This window comes from Cervus canadensis, chromosome 3 (genome assembly GCF_019320065.1).
Source record: "Cervus canadensis isolate Bull #8, Minnesota chromosome 3, ASM1932006v1, whole genome shotgun sequence".
Classification (NCBI taxonomy): Eukaryota; Metazoa; Chordata; class Mammalia; order Artiodactyla; family Cervidae; genus Cervus; species Cervus canadensis.
The window spans coordinates 51,244,653-51,271,977 of NC_057388.1; the positions used below are offsets into that span (position 1 = coordinate 51,244,653).

General features: G+C 36.1%; 1 protein-coding gene across 3 annotated transcripts in view; it reads right to left on the reverse strand.

Moving 5' to 3' along the window:
* Positions 1–27,325, reverse strand: part of FOXP2 (forkhead box P2) — a 628,727-nt gene that overhangs the window by 523,156 nt on the left and 78,246 nt on the right. The window lies entirely within an intron of this gene.

A 27,325-nucleotide genomic window follows, 5' to 3' on the forward strand; every position in this document is an offset into this window, starting at 1 on the left:
TTCTCCTGGTCTCTTTCTTCAAGAAATTTCTTGTCCCTCAAGAAATTTCTTGCTTGAAGCAGAAATATAACACCCAAGATTACATGAGTTTCTACCTTTCCTTATAACACTTATCTGCGTCTCCCTCTGTGAAAAGTGAACCTCAATCTCTGCTTCTCAGTTTCAGTTCTCAGGATGCCTAAGGACAGACTCATAAACCAACAACCAACCCAAATTAGTAGTTTGGTTAATGTATTTGCTGCAGATGTTTCTTCAGTTTCAAGAAAATGCTTTCTGATATTAATATTTAAGAATTAGCATATATTAAGCCAACTGCTGGTGGCTCAGAGTTCAAAGCGCCTGCCTTCAATGCTGGAGACCCGGGTTCGATCCCTGGGTTGGGAAGATCCCCTGGAGAAGGAAATGGTAACCCACTCCAGTATTCTTGCCTGGAGAATCCCATGGACGGAGGAGCCTGGTAGGCTACAGTCCACGGGGTTGCAAAGAGTCACACGACTGAGCGATTTCACTCAGATTTTTTGGACAGATAAATATTGTGAAAGAATAACAAATTCATGATAATCGCTCTTGATCTGCACTTATAGTAGCATTATAAAAGTATTCCATCTAGTCCCAGTGATTTAATAAAAGGAAAACTTAATTGTAGTCTAGCTACAAGCAAATGTTTATGCTTCAAAAACATACTTTGTATACAGTTAAATGTAGGGTATTAGAAAAATGGGAAATGACTGAATTTGCTATATATAAGCACATCAGTTATTTGGGCTTTAATTTAAAAAAAAGACAAGGAAAAATGAGGAGAAAATGTGTCATATAAATCTTTCAGTTTCCACACAATAAGTTTGAATAAGTATTGTTGTTTTCTGTGAAATATGGAGGTTTTAATAGTATTTTCTCTCTTTAATTCAGTATGTGTAGGCAGAGTAGGTTTTCCTTATATATAAAGGAAAACATAGCATTAGAAAGATAAAACAGAAAGAAAAAAAATCAATGAAATAGCACAATGTTAAGAAGTAACGTTTAAGAGGAAATCAAAGGAAGGGAGAGCAGCTAAAAAGACCAAAATAAAGATAAAGGGCAAAGGATTTAAAAATTAAACAGAAGAGAAAAGATTAAAGAAGGAAAGGCAAAAAGCAATGCAGCAGGATTTAAGAAGCCAGTAAAAAGAAAAGACATGCAGTGATGACAAAGGAATAGCAAGTGCCACAAAAAAGATACTCATAGTAATGAAAAGAATAGAGGAAGAAAACAAAGTAGAAGCAGTCGAAAATTAATTGTAAACAGAATTTAAGAAAGATACAATGTTAATGGGCTTTCAGGGTTTTTTTTCTCCCCTTCTTGGCTCTGTTATTGATGAAAAGAAAAAAATTAATGTTCAGGCACAGGAGACTTAGAACAGTAAGTCCACTGTACAGAGATGCAGCAGGGTTAGTACAGAATACACTGCCACTGGCAGGTTCTGTGATGCTGTTTGAGGAAATTACTTTTCCTGTCCCACACTACATCTCACAATTTTTTAATTTATATATTGAAGTTGCTGCCTTATTTCTGAGGTCCTTTGCCTAAATGGTGTGACTTTATACACAACCCATCATTGTCTCTGATTCTGAAATCACTAACTTATTTTAAGGTGAAATAAAATGTATCATAATGGACAAACTGAATTACAAATACACTCACCTTTAAATAATCAACCTTTCTCGGCAACAGTAGTGCCACTGAGAGTTTCAAAAATTTGAAGGGATATTTTTAGTTATCATAATGATGGGAATAGCTAATATTTAATAGATAAGGGTGAGGGATGCTAGATTTTTGCAATTTCCTAAGGAACATTCTTTTAGATAAAAACATGTTTATAATTAGTAGTTTAGGTACTGAATGCAAATGGGAAAGAGATGGGAATACCAGACCACCTGACCTGCCTCTTGAGAAATCTGTATGCAGGTCAGGAAGCAATAGTTAGAACTGGACATGGAGCAACAGACTGGTTCCAAATAGCAAAAGGAGTATGTCAAGGCTGTATATTGTCACCCTGCTTATTTAACTTATATGCAGAGTACGTCAGGAGAAACACTGGGCTGGAGGAAGCACAAGCTGGAATCAAGATTGCTGGGAGAAATATCAATAACCTCAAATATGCAGATGACACCACCCTTATGGCGGAAAGTGAAGAATGAGAGTCTCTTGATGAAAGTGAAAGAAGAGAGTGAAAAAGCTGGCTTAAAGCTCAACATTCAGAAAACTAACATCATGGCATCTGGTCCCATCACTTCATGGGAAATAGATGGAGAAACAGTGGAAACAGTGTCAGACTTTATTTTTTTGGGCTCTAAAATCACTGCAGATGGTGACTGCAACCATGAAATTAAAAGACGCTTATCTTTGGAAGAAAAGTTATGACCAACCTAGATAGCATGTTAAAAAGCAGAGATATTACTTTGCCAACAAAGGTCTGTCTGGTCAAGGCTATGGTTTTTCCAGTGGTCATGTATGGATATGAGAGTTGGACTGTAAAGAAAGCTAAGCACCGAAGAATTGATGCTTTTGAACTGTGGTGTTGGAGAAGACTCTTGAGAGTCCCTTGGACTGCAAGGAGATCCAACCAGTCCATCCTAAAGGAAATCAGTCCTGAATGTTCATTGGAAGGACTGATGTTGAAGCTGAAACTCTAAAACTTTGGCCACTGATGTGAAGAACTGACCCTGGAAAAGACCATGATGCTGGGAAAGATTGAGGGCAGGAGGAGAAGGGGACGACAGAGGATGAGATGGTTGGATAGCATCACCAATTTGATGGACATGAGTTTGAGTAAACTCCGGGAGTTGGTGATGGACAGGGAAGCTTGGCGGGCTGCAGTCCATGGGTTCGCAAAGAATTGGACATGACTGAGTGACTGAATCGAACTGAGCTGAATGCATGTTTAATAAATGGCTAAATGAAGTATAAAGCAAATAAAATTTTATCATCATTCCAAACAGTCCATAGTTCTCCTCTTATTGTGTACATTTATTTCTACTAAAGGGTAGAGAATATTTTCAATATGTGGAAAGTAGAGTATGCTGATGTGATTACTTTAAATTTATACAGTACCTTTTCCAATTAGAATCTCTCTTCTAGCAATGTTAGGGTCAATGTAATATTAAATAGTAATGTATCAGTAACTACAGAAATCATAAAACCTTTACAATGAATTTTTGTGTAAACAATGACAAGTGAAATACAAATCACTATTGACTGCCATGTACATTGTTCTAAAAAATAATCTAGATTACTTACAAAATGTAAAAACAAGTTAATCTGAGCCACTTTGGAAGACAGTTTTTGTAATTTATTGCAAAGCTAAATATAGTTTTACCACACAATCCAGACATTATGCTCTACATTTCACCTAATGGGTCAAAAACTATATACACATCAAAGGCTGCACATGAAAGGTTATGTATAATTATGCAGCTTATGTATAATTGCAAAAACTAGGAGGCAACCAATATATCCTTCAATAAGTCAATGAATAAACAAACTGTGATAAATTCACGCAAGGGAAGATGGCTGTGCAGTGCTGTGCTATGCCCAGTCATATCTGACTCTTTGTGGCCCCGTGGACTATAGCCCACCAGGCTCTTCCCATCCATGGAAGTTCCCAGGCAAGAAAACTGGAGTGGGTTGCCATTTCTTATGCCAGTGGATCTTCCTGATCCAGAGATTGAACCTGCATCTCCTAGGGCTCTTGCATTGCAATTCTTTACCTAACTGAGCCACCTGGGAAGCCCCACAGGGAAGGTTATTCAACATTATAAAGAAATGAATTATCAAACCATGAAAAGACATGGAGAAACCTTAAATAAACATTCCTAAGTCAAAGAAGACAGTTTGAAAATGCTATATATTGCATAATTTCAACTACATGACACTGGAAAAGGTAAAACCATAGACAGTAAGATTAGATGTTGCCAGAGGTCTGAAGGGGAAGGAGAGGGTGAAGAATAAATAGGTGGAACATGGGATTTTTTTAGGGCAATGATATTATTCTTTTTTCTTTATTTTCATTCCCCAACCAGGGACTGAACCCATACCCCATGCATTGGGAGCACAGAGGAGTCTTAACCACTGGACCAGCAGGAAAGTCTCTGCTACACTCTGTGATACTATATGGGTGGATATAAGACATAATGTATTTGTCAAAATCCACAGAACTGTATAACACAAACAAGCCCTAATGTAAACTCTAGAATTTAGTTAATAAAAAAATATCAATTTTGGTTCATCAATTGTATCAAATGAACCACACTAATGAAAGATGTTAATAACTGGGGGAATTATTTTGAGGCTGGGAGGTAATATGGGAGCTCTCTGTACTTACTGCTCATTTTTTTCTGTAAATCTAAAAATTCTCTGAAAAATAAAGTCTTAAATTTTAAAAAGAAGTTAATAATCAGCTTATATGCTCATAATCCTTCAATGGAAATTTGACTGAACTGACACTATATGCCCTCTAAGAATTTGAGCTTAACTGTTTGGCTGCATATGTGCCCCTATATGAAACTTCAGTTTTTATTGCTATCCTCACCTCCAATCACACTATAGGGAGGTGAGAAACTAATAAGCATGGGTTAAGTTAAATACTTCTATTGGGCAACAAGGCATGGTTTTTCTTCAAATTTTATTTTATTATTTAAGAGTATTTCTTTCTCTCTTTCCATGTGTAACCAGATATCTCATATATTTTTGTTGAACATGAAGGAAGAACTTCCAGTTCAAAACAGAATGGAACACATCTCTTTTCCCTCCATAAACCACACAAACATGACAGCTAAAGACTTTTCAATAAAGGAATAAACCTAGAAGAATAGAAAGTTCAAGAGAAAACAAGAGCAATAGTGTTTTGGAAGCTGAAAAGCTAACATGTGAGTTATAGTTGATTAAACAAACTTCAAAACACTGAATCCTTGACTAACACTGTGGACAAGCCAAGAAGTTATTTGATCCATAGCAGAAGCCCCAAACTGGGTGGCTTGAGGTATCTCTGGAGACATTTAGGACGGAAGTAGGCTCTCTTTCCCTCTCCTATTCTACAGAGCTGGACAACACTCCTCCCCATCCCCCAGAAAGTCACTTTACTATCTAACACCATTTTTCCTTTGTATTAATTGATTTGCTTGCTTTCTTATACTGTCTGATATCACATTGTTTTTATATCTTATTTGGAAGAAAGTTAGGCAAGGAGCGGGGAGCAGAGGAGGAAGGCAAGGAGAAAGAGAAGGGAGGGAAGAAGGAAATCAGCAAGATGCAACAGATTCAAAATTGGGATCAACTATCACGTGTGAAATAGACAGCTAGTGGAAAGCTGCTATATAACACAGGGAGCCCAGTCTGGCGCTCTGTGATGACCTAGAGGGGCAGGATGGGTAGGTGGATGGAGTTTGGGAGGCCCACGAGGGAGGGAATATATATAATTTTGACAAATTCATGTTGTTGTGCAGGAGAAATCAACACAACACTGTAAAGCAATTTTCCTCCAACCAAAGAAATTTTTAAAAAATGGGATCAGAGATAACTTCAGTGTATTAAATGATGAGGAGAGAAACAGTAGTAGGAGATAGCATTTATTAATCAAGTAACGGTGCTTCCCTGGTGGCTCAGATGGTAAAGAATCTGCCTGCAATGCAGGAGACCCAGGGTCTATCCCTGGGTTGGGAAGATCCCTTAGAGAAGGGAATGGCAACCCACTCCAGTATTCTTCCCTGGAGAATCCCGTGGACTGTACTAATATCACCTTTGTGTTCTCAGGGACCTAAAAGGAATGGGGGGGTGCATCAAAGAGCACACAGGCCTTCTTTTTCCTTCCTGTTATATTTTACCTGAGCTAAAGAAAAACTTCCTTAATAAATACACGTTTTTTAAACATACACTTATCTGCAAGAAATTCTTTACAAAGAATCAATATGATCAAGAAAAGAATAAACAATTATGTTGAGCCACAAGTGAAAAAAGGAAAAAGAATATCTTTAATCATTTAATGAGCTCTAAAGACTTAAAGGATAAAAAGTAATACAGGCAAAAATAATCACTTTCTCAAGAAGAAAATTACCTACTTTTTTTGGCCCACAAAGGTCCCCTAAATAATGATAAAAATATAAACTAAATTTTATGGTTTTCTTCATTTTTATAGATAACAAGGTCATCTAGTATAAGATGATACTGGTTATTTAGGATAATAAGGAAAATATTCTCAGGTTATCACTGATATAGTTAGAGAAAGAAAATAGAGTACACAAGACTTTCTCCAACTCTACTGAATATGTTTCCCTCAAAAGAGGTTGAAGAGAGTATACCTGTGTGGGATTTACTTCCATATATAATATAAAAGGGTTACTGTTCAAATCTATGCATCATTGGTATGTATCTTCCATTTTTATGAAGGATAAGTTCAATAGATACACTTTAAGTTAGAGAAAAATAATAAAAGGCAAGTGCCTAACTGTAACAGGATAAAAAGTATTTAATTATCATAATTTTGAGATTTAACTTTTTCATGCAAATGATAAAATATTTTGAAAAGTAAATGCTATATATAACAGAAAAGCTGTTTCAATGGATGCACACACAATTTTGGTGAATAGTAATCAAGTGAATCAATCATAAGACAAAGTTATCATGAAATAGAGTTAATTAGGTATAGGCTTGGGGTATGGCAGATGGAAGGTGTAACATATGAAAGGAAGTTAAGCACTTTTTTGAATTCTGATTTTCTGGGTGGTTCCCCTTGTCATATAATGAACTATTACATTTCATTTCTGAATAACTGAGGAGATTAAAGCATTCAACTGTAGCTCATGAATTACTCTGAAAGCTATTCAGAATTTAAATGTTATAACTGGTGGTCTCTCATTTTTCATTGTCTAATAAATGAGTTTATGAATAAACAAATGCATTCAAATATTCAAAACAGCAGACCAGACATGCACCCCCAGTTCATTCATTCATTCAGTTAGTCATTCATTCACTAGCTACTGATCTATAAAGGGTCAGACCTTACCCTAAATGACAGCCTGAATAAGATACACATTTTATGCCCCTATGGAATTCACAAGTCAATATGAAAAGAAACATTAAACAAACATATGAAATGTTTGTTACCAATAACAAAGTAGATGAATGACCTGTGGAAAAGAACAAAAGCATAGATGAAAAGGGAGTTATTTTAGAGAGGTAGGTCAGCAAAAACTCCCAGAGAAAGAACCATTTAAACAGAGCAGGCCAAGCATGGAAAGGAGCATTTCAGTGACAACAGCAAGTGTCAATAACCTGAGTCAGGGAGGGAGGCAAGAACTAAAAGAAAGCCAGTGGCTCCAGGGAGAGAGAGTGAGCGAGGAGGAGGCAACAGATGAGGAAGGAAAGCCAGGCCGGAGTCATTACTGAGGGTCTTTCAAAGCCAAGGTAAGAAGCTTGTATTTTATACCAACTACATGTAAAGGCTTTAACGCCAAAGCGTACATGATCTAATATTCTTACTACAGCATCATAACTGTGCTCCATAGCAAATAAATTAGATATCTTGTGAGGATTCTAAGCTGTTTTGGGCACCGTGAGAACTTTCATTAGTTTACTGAAGCCTATAAATCCCTCCTTGGAATAATATCTATAAACACATGTGATAAAATACATAGAGTTACAAAGGAAACCAATTATATTGAAATTCATTTCTATCAAGAACCCCTGGAGGCAAAGAACACAGGGCAAATAATACCTGCAATGACCGTAACTGCAAATAGAGTTAGAAGGCAACTGCACTGGAGAGGAGTGGGTGGTTGCAAGAAATACCGGGGTTTTCGGGTTCTTTGCTTATTAGGTAGGTCCAAAATATTGAGCATGGATAAAATGTTGAGTGTGTTTTCTTTTCAGTCAAACTCCTCTGAACAATGTTATTTGTTTATTTTAAAGAATATTTTCTCTCTTACAGAACCAAAATGTTTATATTAGAGAATTTTTCTAACAGAAGTTGTCCTATAGGCAGGCAATCCTTCAGTCTGTGGTCATTAATTGATTATAATAGTAAACACTAATGACAACAAGCTACATTTATTGAGCACTTACTATGTTCCAGGTATTAAGCAAAGTGCTTTACATTGCCAAGTCCGGTTTAATTCCCACAACCACCCTTTGAGATAGAGACTTTATTATTACTCCCTTTTTACAAATGAGAAAAGTTAAAGCTCAGAGATATTAAGTAACTTGCCCAATAACACACAGCTGGTAAGTGTCAGTCCTGGGAATGGAGGCCCAGACTAAATCTAGAGTCAGGAGTGACAGAACATCCACTAACTGTTCATTGGGTGTGCAATAATTGGAAACCAAAGATGTATAAGCCAGGGCCCAGATCTTAAGGTGCCAACAAAAGTTTTTAACAAACACATATATATTGTTAGTGGGATACAGGAGACTATAAAAATATGCACTTAGTTAGCACTAAGTATTCAGCAAAAGGAGAGCTCTTGAATTTTGTAGGAAATGTTTCAGAGCACGTGTAAGACTAGAATCATTTATTTAAAAAATCAGGTAAACTTTAGATACGCTTAAAGGTGAAGGAAGTAACTTTGGTAATGAAAGCCATGAATCATATGAAGTATTAGGGAACAGTAAAAAAAAAAAAAAGATAAACATAATGGTAGAAAGTCTAGATTTTTAACTTCCTAGCAGTGACATTTTAGAAAATTACTCAAACTCCCCTGACATTCAATATTCTCATTGCAAAATGTGTTTTAAAACTTCTACTTAAAATTATATGGATGTATGTTGCAAACCAAAAAAGTAGCTTCCCTTAGCAGTTTTATACATATATTAAACAGCATGGGAACTGTCTTCTCTTCATTTTGCCGAAAGGCAGACACCTCATATAATGTTTCTGTTTGTCTCTCTTTTCTGACCCAGCCCCAGTGAAGAATGCTACCATACATTATATGATTCTTTGTTGTCTTTCATTTGGAACTTCTTTTCTTTTTTTTCTCTTTGTGTAGTATAAGTTTTGTTGGTCCTGGGTTTGTTGTTGTTGTTGTTTTTTAATTTAATTTTTTATTGAAGGAAAACTGCTTTTAGAACGTCTTATTTCTACACATCTATGAAACCATAAAGGCAAACCTAACCCAAAGCACCCTCTTTCTTCCAGTCTCATGGAATCCAGTTCCATCAGACCAACTTCTGAGTGATGAGGATAATGGCTAATAATGGCTTAATGTGTTATTCCCTCCAGAAAGTATGTATGCTTAATAATAGTCCCCAATGTCATATAGCTAAAAATTGGAAAGTAAAATAATTTCACATCTAGAAATAATAAGAAGGAAAGCTGAATTCTGGGACAGGAGGGCCACTGGGTCTTCTTTAAATCACATTGCTCAGCAGCTGCAGCCTTTCTGAGGACACTATAATACACTAACCAGTAGTAAAATAACCAATATTAAAATCAGAGAGAAATATCAGTTAAGAGTCTTAGGATGTTGCTGTCAAATAACCAGTTCAGCAATGAGCATTTCAAGACTAAAAAGGAAGGCTTTGATCTTTCGTGTGTGTCAGCCACTCAGCCGTGTCTGATTCTTTGTAACCCCATGGACTGTAGCCTGCCAGGCTTCTCTGTCCATGGAGTTCTCCAGGCAAGAATGCTGGAGTGGGTTGCCATTTCCTTCTGCAGGGGATCCTCCCAGCCCAGGGATCGAACCCGGGTCTCCTGCATTGCAGTCTGATGCTTTACCATCTGCCCTACTAGGGAACCCCTTTGGTATTTTAAGATTTCTTAATAAAGAGACAACATTAAAATAGCAACATTTAGGAAACCCGAATGGTGGTGGGTGCATGGATTCTGCTAAATTGGTTTCTGTACTTTTTTGTATGTTTTAAGCATTTCTTAACCTGAAAGTGAAAAATTGTAAAAGCAAAAATAAAGACGTTTTTATTACAATGGATACAGAAATATGTCCAACAACTAATTCCAATGTTAATATTTCTCATCTTGCACCGTACTACTAATCCTCTGGCAATTAAGTATGACAGGCTGTATAAGACACATCTGGATGAAACAAAGCACTTTATCTCAAATTCTTAAGAATTCAAGACTTAGGTTAAGATATTGCTTTGAGGACTTCTAAAACCAAAAATTATAACAAAAGTATCACAAATTAGTGGGGTTTTTTTAGACTAACAATATAGCCAACAAAACTGTATTGATATGATTTGCCAAAACAATATAAATAATGTAATGCACACAAATAGTATCATGTAAACAGATATTTCAAGAAACTTAATGCTAATTTACAATCAATTTTACAATTTACAGTTTTCAGAGAACTTTCAGCTGTATTATTTCACTTAATGGTAGAAATTATAGATGGTATATTCTGTAGAGAAAAGGAAAAAAAAGAGTTAATTCAGCACAAGTCTCAACAAGCCAGCTGATAAAGCTAGCCTTTGGCATAGTTTCAGTTAAAGAGGGCTTTCTTGAGTTAACTTGTCGAAATTGCTCAATATGCTAATTGTATAAATGATGGCTTGATATACGATTGTGATAATTTATTTATATTTTTCTACAAAGTTTAACAGTTTAACAGTCAACAGTTTCATGCTTCCACATTTGAACATACATTTTAATCTGAAAACAAATGATTAGAGAACAAGAGGCAGCAAAAACTAAATAATCATGTCATCTGATTACTGCACAGATTAAAACTTGATGCAAAAGTGCTATATTTAAAATATACTTAAATTATACAAGGATAATTTCCAAACTACTTTTCAAAAAAGGTGCAAATATTTTTTTAAAAAAGCAAACACAGCCCAAGAGCCTGGACTTCTGTGATACAGACCTCTACCACCAACCCCCAGTTCTGATGATCCCTGCAGGCAACCAACTGCTGTATCTGTGGAATGTGCTCTTTGAACTGTACAAAAGCCTTCAGCCTTTCCTGCATTCTGCAAACAAAAACTGCCAAGTGCAATTATTTCTCTGATTTAACGTAATACAAATGTTACTTCTCTGCCCTTAACTCCCCTAGTACCAGTGATGGCCTACAATATGTACATGTTTATAAATGCCCTGTAAAAGATTCATTTTCCTAATCAAAATTGAATTTGTTTTAGAAGTATAATAGTTCAACTGAATATAATATAAAATTCAACAGGCACCATATTCCCTTTTGTGTATATGTTTTAAGAATTCTATTTCTACAGACGGATTCAAGGATTGAATGGGATTAGTTCTTTTAATTATATGACTAGGATCTTTAGCTTGAAATCTTTCTTACAAAAAAAAAAAAAGACAAACACAATAGTTGTTTATATTCAATTCATTTACCAAAAAAACTCATTACAGCTAGTAAGAATATGTCCTTCCAAATGTGAATATCTCTTGATATTCAGAAGAAAATGAAAAGTAAAAGGCAAAGTAAGTCCTAAGATAGAGTTGTGTAGATATTTAAACTCACCTACTAGTTAAATGTTAGAATAGTGCATTCTCCTAGCCTATATCCAACATAAACTGCTTTTCTTCACTGAGCATATCCTTGGCATTATGCATACCTGAGCATTTTTCTTTCTAAAAAGATAATATTTAATCCAATACTGAAGAGTTAGTTCTATTTTCCATGAACATTAATGCTTCCAACTATTGGTGTATATAAACAATTATTAGCTGCATTACTCCATTGGAAAAAATTTGAAGTTTTGTAAAATTAAGTTATGAAGAGATAAGATACTATCACTTATTTTGTACCCCAAAAAATAATTATCAAGTAGAATCAGTCATTATAGGAGATTCTAGGAAAAGCTAAGACATGCTTTTTTTCAGAAAAAGTTAACAATCAAGTTGAAGGGAGAAAGACACAAATACATAAAGCAACTAGAAAATAAGAAAAAATAAACATAATGAATATTTGCCACTATTAATTAAAAGTAATTTGTTCATTTCATGGCCTATTTAAATGAAGTTTGACCTCATATCCTTTTCGAGAACCAGAGACATCTTAGGGTGTTACAAACAAAGCTGAGCTAAACTGGATTAGAAGTTGTTACCCTAGGGTCAAGAGAAAACAAATGCACAATTTTAAGAAAAAAACAAAAATTACCCAATCTTTTTTTTAAAGGCAAGTCACTACCCTGTGAGTCAGAAGGCAGTATTAAAATAAAGGGCATTAAGGATTTAGTAAAACAGGTAGTCACTGCAGTGATCCAAGTGAAGGCTTTAGACTAGCGTAGTATCACTGGGAGGTAGAAAAAGAAAAACATTTTGATCAAATTTGGAGATTTAATTAATGAGATTAGGATACTTTGGCTACCTGATGTGAAGAGCTGACTCATTAGAAAAGACCCTGATGCTGGGAAGATAGAAGGCAGGAGGAGAAGGGGATGACAGAGGATGGGATAATTGGATGGCATCACCGACTCAATGGTCATGAGTTTGAGCAAGCTTCAGGAGATAGTGAAGGACAGGGAGGCCTGGCATGCTGCAGTCCATGGGGTCACAAAGAGTCTGACATGACTGAGGGACTGAACAACAACAAAGGAGAGTAGACAGAAGAAGAGGAAGATGTCCAGGTGATGCAATGTTAGTGATCCAACATTTCTGACATAGGCAACTGGGAGTATAATGGTGCTTGCTATTCAGTAAGACATAACACACCATAAAAGAAGCATATTTTCCATCATATTTTTATAGGTGAGACAAGAGTTGACAATGAGCTGAATTTTAGATGGATCCCTGTGGGACATTTAAGTAAAGATAGCAAGAAGACAGTTGTAAACGCAGATCTCACACTCAGAGGTAAAATATGAGCTAGAGATGCAAAAGTGGGAGCCCCAACACTAAAAGTGGCAATCAGCACTCTGGCAGTAAGGGAGCTCATCTAGAAAAACGAACACACAAAACGAAATGATACAGAGAGAATACAGGAAAATACCTAAATTTATCAATGGGCAAAGGAAAGACTCACAAAGGAGACTTAGGGAAAGGAGTAAGTGGGAGAATATGCCATGAGAACATAAGCTGATAAAATAAGGAAGCAGTCAGCTGTGTTAAATATTTCAGGAAAGGCAAAGGACAGGAACTGCTGTCAGATTTATCAACAGTGATATCATTGAGGGACTTCTGGTCAAGCACAGCAGCCTGTTGCTGTTGTTCAGTTGCTCAGCCGTGTCCAACTTTTTGCTACCCCATGGACTGCAGCACACCAGGCTTCCCTGTTCTTCACCATCTCTTGGAGTTTGCTCAAACTCATGTCCATTGAGTCAGTGATGCCATCCAACCATCTCATCCTCAGCCTTCCCCTTCTCCTACTGCATTCAATCTTTCCCAGCATCAGGTTTTTTTCTAATGAGTCTGCTCTTTGTGACAGGTGGTCAAAGTATTGGAGCTTCAGTATTAGTTCTTCCAATGAATATTCAGGATTGATTTCATATAGGATTGACTGGTGGGATCTCCTCACTGTCCCAGGGACTCTCAAGAATCTTCTCCAGCACCACAGTTCAAAGGCATCAATTCTCCAGTGCTCAGCCTTTTTTATTGTGATGTAAGATGTGAGATGTGTGATGTGAGGTGTGAGATGTCCAGCTCTCACATCTGTACATGACTACTGGAAAAACCATAGCCTTGAAAACATGGATCTTTGAATGCAAATTAATGTCTATGCTTTTTAACACGCTGTCTAGATTTGTCATTGATTTTCTCCCAAGGAGCAAGCATCTTTTAATTTCATGGCTGCATTCGCTGTACGCAGTGATTTTGGAGCCTAGGAAAATAAAGTCTGTCACTGTTTCCACTGTTTCCCCAACTATTTGCCATGAAGTGATGGGACTGGATGCCATGATCTTCGTTTTTTGAATGGTGAGTTTTATGTCAGCTTTTTCACTCTCTTCTTTCACCTTCATCAAGAGGCTCTTTAATTCCTCTTTGCTTTCTGTCATAACGATGGTGTCATCTGCCTATCTGAGGTTATTGATATTTCTCCCTGCAATCTTGATTCCAGCTTGTGCTTCCTCCAGCACGGCATTTTGCATGCACAGCTGTCTAAACACATGCAATTACATCCACTCCTTTACAAAGTACTAATAAAGTGACAATACAAGAATAAAAAGTTATGAGCCCATGAAAAGGATCCTAGCTGAAGGGGTGACACCAAACAAGACATGACAACACATCTTTGTATGCACTACATGGTCTAACACATATCTTCAAAGAAAGTTGTCCAAGGAATCAATCAGTACATTATTCAATCATGTAGTCCCCTCTTGTAAAAAGAAAATTGTTCCAGGAGTCAAAAAAAAATGCAGAAGAGAAATTACACAGGAATTACACTCCAGGAAAAATTCTCAAAGCTGATGACAATAGCCCTGCCTCTCTCTGAGTGAACTCAGAAACTACTATATTTACATTTTTAGATTTTTTAAGGTAAATAAGTACCTACTATAATACAGCATAGTTTACTTTCTCTCTCTTTTTTTAATTCAAAGGTGGGACTTGAAGAAAATGATCTTTGTTAATTAAGCCAAATATAGTTCCTCTGAGTTATAAAAAGAGCAAACCCAGAAAACTATGCTGTGTTACAGGAGGGACTTGTCATCAGTTCTGAGAAACTTTTTTCTGGGGTGTTATTCCTGTTACACAGGAGGATACTAACTGCTCATCTATTATAATCCATACTCATTTCATTTCAATGGGGTCTTCCAAAGGATTGCACTTCAAGGCAAAAGCTTCCAGTCACCTTGTAGTACAGTGTAAAGGGCAATATCCTTTCTGAGAAAGTCCAAATCAATTCATTCATCCAATACGTATTAAATGTGGACTGTGCACCAGCAATAATCTGAGCAGCAGGGACACAGGGTTGAATCTGGTATACAGAAAATTATACAACACTGCATGAAAAGTACCGAGTGGAAAACAGAATGGCATCTTGTCACACTGATTCTTAAAATCTAATAGAAAACAAAAATTACTGACTTTAATATTTTCATTAACCATCATATTAATCAGCATTCATCTCTATAATGAAACTATTGAGAAATTATACTTCTTAAAACACCTCAATTCATGATATATTAGATTTAAATTCAAATATAACTAGATTTAAAATAAGACAAACTTAATCTCAGATCACTTTAACCGTAAGAAAACAGGAACACAATAGAAATGCTATTTTTAAATTGCACAACAAAGCTAAAATTTTCTTTTGCACAAGGCTTCTAAGACCCAGTTCAGTGAAAAGGTTTTTGAAAAATTAAGAAGCTGGCAATAATTGAGGGCTCAATTAAAATGTACCTGTAATAAGAGTTTACTCTGAAAAATCAACATGAAACTTTGAGTTGAAATTTGGTTTGTTAGTTCAAAACACACTTGTTGGTAGAGAGAAGATTGTCAATACCTATAGTGAAAAACGAGGGAGAGAGAGTACCATGTGTAGCAAAATTCATCTCTCATCTGAAGACAGAAACTAGAGGTTGACTAGAGCAAGATTAACTAAGGATCCTGGGGGGGAAGGGCAAAGAGAGAAATGGAAATTATTTTTTAAAGTAGTGGTAACAGATAAACTAATTGAATTCTTTCTTTAAGAAAAATATTGACCTACCTCACTAAAAGGGTCAAACCTAAGACTTGAGATTAAAGGTCTTCCTTTGGTCATCCTAAGCTTCCCTGATAATTCAGTTGGTAAAGAATCTGCCTGCAATGCAGGAGACCTTGGTTTGATTCCTGGGTTGGGAAGATCCACTGGAGAAGGGATAGGCTACCCACTCCAATACTCTTGGGCTTCCCTTGTGGCTCAGCTTGTAAAGAATCCACTTGCAATGTGGAAGACCTGGGTTCGATCCCTGGGGTGGGAAGATCCCCTGGAGAAGGGAAGGGCTTACCCACTCCAGTATTCTGGCCTGGAGAATTCATGGACTGTATAGTCCATGGGGTCACAGAGAGTTGGACATGACTGAGCGACTTTCACTTGGTCATCCTACCAATACTAACTTTGTTCTTACATTGAACAGAAAATATAAATATCTTCATATCATTGACTAAAAACTATAAAATAAAAGCACATGCCACGTTAATAAAACTCAATGGGAGTAAGTGAAGTTGCTCAGTTGTGTCCAACTCTTTGCGACCCCATGGACTGTAGCCTAAGCAGGCTCCTCCATCTATGAGATTTTCCATCTATGAGACACGAAGCGAATGTTGGCTGCGATTCGCCACTTTGCTTAGAATCAAATCTTCAATCAGAATAGCATGAGTGTGTAAATCTATCAGTCAAATTACATAACCTTTCCAAACTATCTCAGTATATAATGCCATTGGGTGATCAAACATCAAGACCAAATATATGCAATGACTCTTGTTATACAGGTAAAAACAGAACTCTAGTAAATAAATTTGAAAGATAGAAAGAAGCTACTTTAAATGTATGGTGGGAGAGCTTACATGACTTGTAATGGTTTTCAGTCTAATGCTCTCCTAACTGAGCTGTTCCGGCTAGCTCATGACTTGTAATGGACACTAGAATGAGCACTGTGCAGCAATATAATCAATTAATTAATAAGCAATATAATTAATATGCTTAATCTAACAGTGAAAACAATAATAATGGAAGCTCCTTACTTAATCTATATGCTAGGAGCTGTGCAGGATGTTTCATCTCTCCCCATTAAATTTTCCCCAAATCATCTGGCCCTAAGCTTTACATAATGCTCTTAAAAAAAAAGCAACATTTATACTCTGTACTTGAGTACGTTTTATAACGAAACAAAAATAATCACTTTGTGATATAACTCAATTAGAGAGACATATAGCAGTACATTGGTAAAATAAAGATGTAGTATTATAAAACTCAGATATTCTACTGCAAGTTACAACCTTAACAAAACTCTCAAACATGTACACAAAAAGAAATATACAGATACATTCACTGCATTAGTGTTTGGAATAATAAAAAACTGAAAACAGTTGAACTGTTCATTTACTGAAGAAGGATTTTAAAATAACTATGCTTGAATCAAACCATGGAATGTTTGGAGCAATTAAAACCTAAGTATTATCCACAACAATGGTAAAAACAAATAAAAAAAGACAATCTCAGTGTTGGCAAGATATGGAGAAACATTGATGCATGAGTTGATGGGACGTCATGCATTGATGATGGGACAGTAAATTGGGATATAAACTTTATGAGACTGCATGGCAGTGTCTACTAATGTTGACAGTCACACTATATAAATATAACCGAGGATACAGACACTATGGGCTTCCCAGGTGGCTCAGTGGTAAAAGAATCCACCTGCCCATGCAGGAGACCTGGGTTTCAATCCCTGGGTCAAGAAGACTGCTTGGAGCAGGAAATGGCAACCCACTCTAGTGTTCTTGCCCAGAAAATCCCATGGACAGAGGGGCCTGGTGGGCTACAGTCCATAGTATAGTATAGTGAAGTCACTCAGTCATGTCTGACTCTCTGCGATCCCATGGACTGTAGCCTACGAGGCTCCTCCATCCACGGGATTTTCCAGGCAAGAATACTGGACTGGGGTCAAAAGAACTGGACATGACTAAGCAACTAAGCCAACAAAACTGAGCAACTTTGCAAACAAAGGTCTGTCTAGTCAAAGCTATGGTTTTTTCAGTAGTCATGTATGGATGTGAGAGTTGGGACTATAAACAAGTTGAGCGCCGAAGAATTGATGCTTTTCAACTGTGGTGTTGGAGAAGACTCTTGAGAGTCCCTTGGACTTCAAGGAGATCCAATCAGTCCATCCTAAAGGAAGTCAGTCCTGAATATTCATTGGAAGGACTGATGCTGAAGCTGAAACTCCCATACTTTGGCCACCTGATGAGAAGGACTGATTCACTGGAAAAAGACTGTGATGCTGGGAAAGACTGAGGGCAGGAGGAGAAGGGGACGACAGAGGAAGATATGGTTGGATGGCATCACCAACTCAATGGACGTGAGTTTGAGTAAACTATGGGAGTTTGGTAATGGATAGGGAGACCTGGTGTACTGCAGTCCACGGGATCGCAGAGTCAGGCACGACTGAGCGACGGAACTGAACTGAGCAACTACGCGCAGGCACAGACACTGAGTTGACAGGATGATGTAGATATCTTATCATACAAACTTCTCCCCCAAGCTATACAGATATGCATAACATGAAAAGGACATACACAAATGTCCCAATAGTGAAAACAACACAAATATCCCAAAGTCAAGGGGAAATAAACAAACAGTGGTATATTCACATCATGGAATACTATATAGCACTCAGGATAGATGCTTAACCACACACAACATGGAGGAAGAATGTAAACCTAATATTAACAAAAAAATGTCAGACACACACAAAAGACTGTGTACTAAATGATTTCATTCATATCAAGTTCCAAAGCACAAAACTAATCTATGTGTTAGGGGTCAGAATACTGTTTCCCTGGCAGGGGTGGGGAGGGATAGTAACTTCTGAGTGGGAGCTTCTGAGACCTGGTAGTGTGCTATTTCTTTAGCTAGGTACTGATTACACAGATCTGTCCATTCTGTGAAAATTCACCACAGTGTACATATATAACTTCTGCAGTTTTCAGGATATAACTGCAAAACTCATAAATGTACAATATTTACTTTAATAATTGCTAACTTAAAAAACCTAAGAAATCAGACCTGTGTTTATTGCCATGGATAAGACCCCTAAACATAATTTTTGAAAGCAAAACTTCTTCAGAAGGGCAGATTTAATATGATGCCACTCACATAAACGTTAAAATCACAAAAAAGAATAAGAATACAGATAAACACCAAATTCAGTAAATTCCTCTAGGGAGAGAGAGACAAGATAAGAAGAGAGCACACAGTTTTTGCTTTATTTGTGGTATTGTATTTTTAAAACAGGAAAGACAGATCTGAATACAACAAAATATTCACATACGTCAAATTTGAATGTGTGAGTGCTTACTGTGTTATTTTGTGCATGTCCACAAAATTTTAAAATAAAAATCTTAAAGAAAGTTACCACTTTGGATTCTAGAGTGAAGAGAATCTTTAAAACAATTTTCAGAGAAAGACATTCTTAATCAATTTACCCAGATCAGCTGACCAAGAAATGCTTTTATATATATATAGCTTAAGTATCTGAGATAGTGGATGGCCATTTATTTAGGTAAAAAATTTACTAAAATATATTCTCTATATTGAAAAATAGTACAGTCTTATTTGCAAAAAGATAAGTTGGTCCTTTTAATTTGTACAATAATAAAAATTATTGAACATTTAAGAGAGTTCAGCAGAAATGATCTTTAGGAGAAAATACACCTTCAAACTATATATTTTATCCCCAAGGCCACTATGTTGCTTTCATACTGTTCTATTGGGCTATAATCAAAATGAAGCATTTAAGTGATAATTGCATGGGTAGAATCATCACCTCCACAAAACTATTAATAGATCATCGATAATCCCACTAAGAGCTTCCCTGGTAGCTCAGCTGGTAAAGAAACCACCTGCAATGCAGGAGACCCTGGTTCGATTCCTGGGTCAGGAATATCCCCTGAAGAAGGGATAGGTTACCCACTCCAGTAGTCTTGGGGTTCCCTGGTGGCTCAGCTGGTAAAGAACCGGCCTGCAATGCAAGAGACTTGGGTTTGATCCCAGGGTTGGGAAGATCCCCTGGAGGAGGGCATGGCAACCCACTCCAGTATCCTGGCCTGCAGAATCTCCATGGACAGAGGAGCCTGGTGTGCTGCAGTCCATGGGGTCACAGAGTCAGGACATGACTGAGTGAATAAGCACAGCATGCCACATACCCACTAAAAAAGGGTCATTCATCCCAGGAATATTCAGTCCCTTTTTTCAGATATTACTTTGCATCATTATCTTGGAAGTAGACTCAAAAGGGTAATTAATCCTTCAAATGGATTTGAAGATTATCATCTATTTTGTGTTTAAAAGGTTTTGTCTTTACTATCTTAGAAGAGATATACAGGAATACAAAAGTTTTTAACTAGTTTACCTTTTTAAAAAAATAATAAGCACTTAAAACCAAGAGGTCAGGCTTTTGTGATAAGGTACATAGCTGGATGGGTTTTAGCCTTTCATTTAAGCATTCTGTTTCTTTGTTAAAATCCTCCCTTGAGGGTCTGAGAGCAATCCATTCATTAAGAGTCTAGGGAGTCATTCAGCAGTCATAAGACACATTCAGGTGGGTTACTTTCTTAAGACATTAACAACTGCTTTTGCAAAAAAGCTTACATCATTGTAAGAGAACATGGATATTACACCTCATTTTGTTGAATTACTATCTTACAAAGATTCAAATCAGTAAGGAAGACAGCTGTAAAAAGCTGCCCTAAGAAACTGGTGCTTGGTTATCTAATGAAAACTAAATCCCATGAATATCAATTTTTCAGGAAGATTCAACTCCTCCTTGGTATTTTTTTTTTCTTGTTAAGGCTGATATGTCTCTTTTCAGACATTTAATAAATAAATTATCTTGTTTTCCATATTCCTATATAGCCTCTCAAATTGACCAAAGCAAATCTTTTTGAACTTCCCAAAAATGTAGGATATATATCCTATATATCATCCTCTGATATATCATTGAAGGAGAAAAAAATTCCTCTATTTCCTGCTGGGAATTTGTAAAAGAAACATAAATATTATTTAGATCTTCTTTTAAGAATTTATAAATATTCTAGGTAGGTTAATATAAAGTTACAGAAATACTAGGCCACAAAGAAATAATAACTTTTTAAGTATTTCCATGTGGTGATGGAAACCATATTTCCTGAATTATGGAACTACATCCTTCCCAGAATAATTATCTGCTTCAGAATTTAACAAATAGAATAAATCACTATGTATTGAACACTGCTATACATAGAGACAGAGATGGAGAAATATATAAACACATACATACATGAAAACATACACACATATATATAAACAAACATTTCTACATGCATAGAAAAGGTAAGAGAGATCTATACTATTAAGTGCCTATTCTGTGCCAGGTATTTTTAAAGTTTGATCATTCAATCTTCACAAAACCCTATATGAAAATCATTTTTTTTAACATATAAAACTTACCAAGATCAATACAAAAAAATACATGGCTGAACAAACCCAGGTGTGTCAAATGCAAAAATGATCTTTCTTCCATGGTATGCTTAAAGTAAGTTTTAGTATTGCTTGGTATCACTTTAACATAGAAGAAAATTCATTCTGGCATTATGAAGAAGCATAGCTGGTTTTTCAAACAAAATCTGATTTTATTCCCAAAATTTCAATATGGCAAAGGAAAAGTTGTTACAAAGATAATTCTTGGTTGAATATGTTAAAAATGTAATTCCCTGGTAATCTGGGTTTTGGCCAAGACAAATCAAAATCAAAGATATTTTACAAATGCCAAGTTTTCAGGGAAACAAAAAAAAAAATGCAATAGCAACAGATGCATTCTCCCTAGACATTTGTGTTGAGCCTAGCCATATCCAGAGTTTGAAGAAAAGGGGGATTTTAAATTTCAGTTTTATGAATAATAAGTTCTGGTTTCTGTTAATGTCAACTAGTTAAATAAGATTATACTCACTCCTTCGAACATTAAATATTAGAGTATACTGAGAATGAAAGAAAAAATAAGGAGGAAAAAGAGGAAAGGAGGAAGAAAAAAGAAAAGCAAGAAAAAATGTTAGAGACTAGCAAAAAAATATATATCTGGTACTTTTTAAACTGAAACTACATTTGAAAATTTCTATTCAAAGAGAGAATACAAAGTGCATCTGTTTTTCATTTCTTTTACAACATGCTAACATTAAAATTAACAAACTAAAATCCCACTTAAGTGTCTCAGGAGGATGGACCACTGCATAAAATGCATTAAATTTTAAGAAGCTACAAAAAACTGAGTAAACATCATTTCTTTACTGCAGAATGGGTTTTGGGTATATGGGTTTGGGGTAAAAAAAAAAATATTTATTTTTTTAAATTCAAACTGAACTATCTTAAGACAAGTTTATTCTACATAAGTTGTCATAAAAAGTTACTAAATATATGCAAGCACAGAGGTCTTCCTATATGGATATTAGCACTTTCCCCAAGTAAAACACCCTCCAGCAGATCTTCCCAACCCAGAAATTGAACCACGGTCTCCTGCATTGCAGGCAGATTCTTTACCAGCTGAGCTCTCCGGGAAATGCTTTATGATATCAGAAAATAATGATTTTAAAACCCTATCTTTTTAATAATCTTGAATATCCAGAGTAGACAGATCAAATATGATTTTATCTCACTTTTTCTCAGAATTCTACTTAACATAATCATTGAGATTGCTTTCTTAATTTTTAAAAAATTATATTTGACATGCAAAAACATATCTAAAGCAAAGCCTTCATTTATTTAGAACAGTTTTACTTTTATAGAAAAATTCAGCTGAAAACTACAGAGTTCCCATATATGTCTTCTCCATCTCCAAAACACATAAAGTTTCTTCTATTATTCAGATTTTGCAGTACTGTGGTATATTTGCTACAACTTATGAACCATGTTAAAACATAGTCATGAACTAAAGTCTAGAATTCACACTAGGGTTCACTGTTTGTGATGTATAGTTCCACAGTTATACAGCTGACAAATACATAATGCTATGTACCCGTCATTAAAGAACCATACAGAATAGGTTCACCACCCCAAAGATCCCCTTTGCTCTGCCTATTTGTCCTTCTCTCTCCTCAACCCCCGGCAACCACTGAGCTTTTTACTGTCTCCACAGTTTGCCTTTTCCAGAATGTCATATAGCTGGAATCTCAGTATGTAGGCTTTACAAATGATTTAACTCACTCAGTGATATTCATTTAAAGTTCCCCATGTCTTTTTGTGGCTTAATAGGTCATTTCTTTTCATCAACTGAATTAACAGTCCATTGTCTAGCTATATCACAGTTTGTTTATCCATTTATCTAGTAAAGGGCATTCTGTTTGCTTCTAAGTTTTGGCAATTATGAATAAAGTTTATGTAAACATTGTGCAAATTTTTCATGGACATATTTTCAATTCATTTGGGTAACTACCCAGGAGTGCAATAGCTGGGCTACATAGTAGTGAAGACTATATGTGTGCTGATCTTCATAATAAACTCCAAATTATTTTCCAAAGAAGCTGTATTCATTTCCACCAACAACAAATCAGAGTCCTTGCTGCTTGTTGTTTCACATCCTTGGCAGCATTTGATGATGTCAGTATTTTGAATTTCAGCCATTCTAATAGGCAAGTAGTGGTATCTTGTTATTTTATAGTTCCCTAATGAAATAAATACCAAGCATCTTTCCATATGCTTATTTGCAATCAGAAGTATCTTCAGTGAGATCCCTCTAAAGCTCTCTCCCACTTTTAAATTGGATTATATGTTTTCTTATTGTTGAGTTCTTTGTTTATTTTGGATACCAAGTCCCTTATCAGATAGGTCTTTTACAAATATCTTTTTCCAGTGTGTATCCTGTCTTTCAATTCCCTCATCAATGTCTTTTCAAAAATCAAAGTTTTTTGTTTTAATGAAGTGCAACTTATCAAACATAATTTTTCTTTATTCCATGGATTGTACTTTTGGTATTTTTTTTTTTTTTGGTATTTTATTTAAAAAATTATCCCCTAGATTTTCTCCTATGTTACCTTCCAGCAGTCTTATAGTTTTACATTTTACACTTAGCTCTATGATCCATTTTTTATTCATTTTTATAAAAAGCATATGTTCTGTGTCTATTATTTTGCACATAATTGTACAAATAGTTGTTCCAGTACCACTTTTGAAGTTACTGTCCTTTTTCAACTGAACTGCCTTCACTCATTTGTCAAAGATCAGCTGACTGTGCTTGTGTGAGTCTACTTCTAGGATCTTTAGTGTTTGTTATTAAGATCTATTATTTTGTCAATACCATCTTGTCTTGATTGTGTTCGGTTCAGTCGCTCAGTCATGTCCAACTGTTTGCCAACCCGTGGACTGCAGCACACCAGGCTTCCCTGACCATCACCAACTCCCGGAGTTTGCTCAAACTCATGTCTATCAAGTCAGTGATGCCATCCAACCATCTCATCCTCTGCTGTCCCCTTCTCCTGCCTTCAATCTTTCCAGCATCAGGGTCTTTTCTTTAAACAAAGTCTTGACGTCAGGCGGTGTTAGTCTTCTGACTTTGCTCTCTTTTTTTCCTATTCTGGGTCTTTTGTCTTTCCCTATAAACTTAAGGATTAGTGTATCAATATTCACAAAATAACTTACAGGGATTTCACTGGGATTATGTTGAATCTATAACCTTCAAGTTAATAAGACCTGACATTATAACCATATTGAGTATGTCTATCTATGAATATGGGATATCTCTCCATTTAAATATTTGATTTTCTTTCATTAGAATTTTGTAGTTTTCCTAATATTGTTGTTGTAATCTACAATATTGTAATCATCTTTTGGATTTTCTACATAAATACTCATGTCATCTGCAAAAAGACAACTGTGTTTCTTCCTCCCCAATCTGTATGTCTTTTAATTCCATTTTTTTAAAGCTTACTACTTAGGATTTCCAGTATGATACTGAATAGGATGTTTAAGAGGGGACATTTTACTTTGCAATCTTAGTAGAGAATCATCTAGTTTCTCACTGATGATTTTGTATAAAGCAAATATCTATGCAACCACCAGCCTAGTGAATAAACAGAAAGCTGCTGATACACCAGAAGGTCCAGGAACCTTCACCTCAATTTCGACCACCTATCTTGAACTTGGAGAAGGAAATGGCAACCCACTCCAACACTCTTGCCTGGAGAATCCCATGGAGGGAGGAGCCTGGTAGGCTACAGTCCATGGGGTTGCAAAGAGTTGGACACGACTGAGGAACTTAAGCATCATCTTTACTTTTGTTATAATCACTTCCTGCATCCCCAAACACCAAAGTCTAGCTTTGGAATTTCATATAAAGGAGATCATATAGCATTTATTCTTTTAGATTTGGGTGTTTTTAATCAACATTATCCTTAGGAGATCCAACCATGTTACTGTTGCTATACATTATACTTTCATTGCCGTAGAGCAGAAGACCAGAATTTTTTTTCTGTGAATGATAATGCTTTCCAATTCTTCAACTTCAAACCAGTAAATGGTTTACTACAGACCCATCAAATTTAAATAACTTTTTAAAGTTTCCTCACAATTTTCAGTTATAAAAAAGTTTTAAGTGAAAAGTAATTGCTTTATGTCCTGAAAGCAATACTAATATTTGTAGTCTTTCTCTAAATTGTCTATTCTAATTCAATGATGAAAAATGGTGAACTGAACTTCTAGGACTTATATTTTATGCATCAATTCAGTTCAGTCGCTCAGTCGTGTCTGACTCTTTGCGACCCCATGAATCGCAGCACACCAGGCCTCCCTGTCCATCACCAACTCCCGGAGTTTACTCAAACTCATGTCCATCGAGTCAGTGATGCCATCCAGCCACTTCATCCTCTGTCGCCCCCTTCTCCTCCTGCCCCCAATCCCTCCCAGCATCAGGGTCTTTTCCAATGAGTCAGGTCTTCGCATCAGGTGGCCAAAGTATTGGAGTTTCAGCTTCAGCATCAGTCCTTCCAATGAACACCCAGGACTGATCTCATTTAGGATGGACTAATTGGATCTCCTTGAAGTCCAAGGGACTCTCAAGAGTCTTCTCCCAACACCACAGTTCAAAAGCATCAATTCTTCGGCACTCAGCTTTCTTCACCGTCCAACTCTAACACTCATACATGACTACTGGAAAAGCCATAGCCTTGACTAGATGGACCTTTGTTTTCAAAGTAATGTCTCTGGTTTTCAATATGCTATCTAGGTTGTTCATAACTTCCCTTCCAAGGAGTAAGTGTCTTTTAATTTCATGGCTGCAATCACCATCTGCAGTGATTTTGGAGCCCAGAAAAGTAAACTCAGCCACTGTTTCCACTGTTTTCCTATCTATTTGCCATGAAGTGATGGGACCAGATGTCATGATCTTAGTTTTCTGAATGTTGAGCTTTAAGCCAACTGTTTCACTCTCCTCTTTCACTTTCATCAAGAGGCTTTTTAGTTCCTCTTCACTTTCTGCCATAAGGGTGGTGTCATCTGCATATCTGAGGTTATTGATATTTCTCCCAGCAATCTTGATTCCAGCTTGTGCTTCATCCAGCCCAGCGTTTCTCATGATGTACTCTGCATATAAGTTAAATATGCAGGGTGACAATATACAGCCTTGACATACTCCTTTTCCTATTTGGAACCAGTCTGTTGTTCCATGTCCAGTTCTAACTGTTGCTTCCTGACCTACACACAGGTTTCTCAAGAGGCAGGTCAGGTGGTCTGGTATTCCCAAAGCTTTCAGAATTTTCCACAGTTTATTGTGATCCACACAGTCAAAGGCTTTGGCACAGTCAATAAAGCAGAAATAGATGTTTTTTTGGAACTCTCTTGCTTTTTCGATGATCCAGCGGATGTTGGCAATTTGATCTCTGGTTCCTCTGCCTTTTCTAAAACCAGCTTGAACATAGTTTGTACTAAAATTAAGATTTCTAACTCAGAAGTATAGAATGTCAATAATGGCCACAGTGTTTCCTGGCTCTATCAGACCTTCCAAACAATAATATTAAACGTGAACCTAGAAATGATGAATTCTCACTGCAGACTACTTTGACAACTTTGTCAGATGCTATGTGGTTAAGAATATCACATTCAAAATCTGTAAAGACTCATATTTAAATTTTGGAGATAACTGGGAGAATTTATGATTTGGTTTTATTTGACACTAATAAGTATTCATTATCTACTGCATACTCTGGACCTTTTAAAATGAAAACAATACACTATCACTGAGTCTTTTCACTGACAAATGAAAAAGGTAATCAATTATTAAACAAAAGTCAAATTTCTGGCAGTTAAGACATTATATCACATATCAACTGCCTTATTGCAAGGATGATACATGAGGTAACTTTCCATATAAAGGTGTTGATGATAAGAAATTTCTTCCCAAATAATTTTCCTAAAACAAGCCCTGCTTTTAGTCATCATTCTTTCTACCAATTTCTGAACAGCAACTGAATTCTGTTTCTATAAAATCATTAACAGACATGTTTTAAGTTCTCCCTAACAAAACAGGAAATCAGTCTTTCCAATACACTAAGCTGACAAAATTTATATATTTTTATAGTACAGATACAAAGTCAGTCCAATTCATTTTCACCATGCAAAGTGAAAAAAGGACTTACTGTCTCTCTTACTGAAAGGTGGATTTAAATAGATATATTAAGATAGTCTTATTCTCAGATATGAAGAAATATAAAAGA